This window comes from Pseudophryne corroboree, chromosome 3 (assembly GCF_028390025.1).
Source record: "Pseudophryne corroboree isolate aPseCor3 chromosome 3, aPseCor3.hap2, whole genome shotgun sequence".
In the NCBI taxonomy this organism is placed as follows: Eukaryota; Metazoa; Chordata; class Amphibia; order Anura; family Myobatrachidae; genus Pseudophryne; species Pseudophryne corroboree.
The window spans coordinates 252,200,798-252,202,596 of record NC_086446.1 but is presented as its reverse complement, the minus strand read 5'-3'; the positions used below and the strand labels follow the sequence as shown (position 1 = coordinate 252,202,596).

The window sequence follows — 1,799 nt, the reverse complement described above, 5'->3', positions numbered from 1 at the left end:
GGTTAATACATCTACCCCACAGCCTTTAATACGCCAGTTAGTAGCGAATTGGTTGGTTAGTACATATGCCCTCACCTTACAGAGGCTGTCATCATACAGTTTACCAGGCTGATGACGCGCCCCCAGAAGTGAGGAGCTGACCGGAAGTGCGCGTCACGAATGACGCGCACTCCCGGAAGTAGCGATACAGCGACTTGGCGGCCCTGCAGGTAATTAGCAATCATTATCACACTATATACAGTATACCCACAAAGGGATACACACCCTTACCAGTGAACAAGCCCAACAAGAGGTGAAACGGTCCGTTTGGTCAGCATGGGTATTGGGTATTGCGCAACCCATACCCACTTCTGGGGTACCCTGGTCCAGTAAGCACCCATTTGGGCTTTTATAATACCAATTGTGCTTACTTTACTCCTTACTGCAAAATGTTGTTGTTTTGTTAATACATTGTAAATCAGGTAATATTATATATATTGCAGGTCAATGTGCAAACATTGATTATAGGATTACACTATACTTCTTAACTGACAACAGGAGGATTAGAACATCCCGCCTGAGGCCAACACTCTTAATCTAGCAAAGCATACCAATCTGTAGTATTGAGCACCTTTTTACTCCAAGCACTGATGAAATGTATTTGTTGCTTATATATCTCTGCATGCTATTTAGGATATCTACATAGAACCTGTTTTTTGGGGATTCTGCCTCTAGTGAAGCACACTAAATTGGAGAGTTGAGCACTTTCTAATTTTAAACTCTGATTAAATGCATTTGCTGCCTATATATTTCTGCATGGATATCTGCATAATGTTATAGAAACCTGCCTTTATAGGTTAAATCTTTTCTATACTTACCTATGAATTTAGCACCATACAAGCTTATCAGTTTATTAGTGTCAGTTCACTATTTTGATAACCTATATTGTGTGACATTGACCCTTGTACCTACCTATAGATTGTAAGCTTGCGAGCAGGGCCTTCCTACCTCTATGTCTGTCTGTTTTTACACATTTTTGTTCTATTACTGTTGTTCTAATTGTAAAGCGCAACGGAATATGCTGCGCTATATAAGAAACTGTTAATAAATAAATAAATAAATAAATAATACCTGCCAACCTATCTTCACAGGTTTCTTTTACCTGCATCTATCTCCTTTTCTTAGCTCTACATCCAATCCTTCTCTCACCTATCAACGTGCTCTCTCATCCAAAGCTATCTCTCTTGTAATTAGAGAAATAAGGATCTTTGATTCCTTTTTTGGACAGCAGAAGCATGTTTTCTTTTTCTTTTTTATCATGGTACCAGTACTTTGTCATTCAGCAGATTACTGCCACACTCCATAGGATACGCCCAATCTCATCCGATCTTGGAAGCTAATCTATGTTAGGCCTGGTTAGTAGTTGGTTGGGAGACCACCAACGAATACCAGGTGCAATAAACACACAGGCTGAACAGCAGAAGGAAGATATCCATATTCATTCCTCTACATACCTCTCAGTTTTTCTTCCCTATCTCCGATGCATATAGGAGCTAAGCTTTATGCTTGGTTACAAGTGATTGAACATTCTGACCTGGTACACCATTTATTGTAAATATAATTCTTGAATTGGTTTGACCAGACTTTTCAATAACAGGTGGTGCAAAACATTTGTGACTTCTGTTTCTTTCGACTTCACTCCGTGATTGTGGAGCTTTCTATTGAGCTTAGGCACTTTCTACATAACCTCAACTTAAAATATAGGAAACAATCTGCTGAATTAAATACCTTCAAATGACACCACTGCCTGACAATAGAGC

General features: G+C 39.4%; 1 pseudogene; it reads left to right on the top strand.

The window, feature by feature from the left end:
* The first annotated feature begins 1,324 nt into the window (after window positions 1-1,324).
* Window positions 1,325-1,443, top strand: LOC134895529 (5S ribosomal RNA; annotated as a pseudogene).
* Window positions 1,444-1,799: the final 356 nt, after the last annotated feature.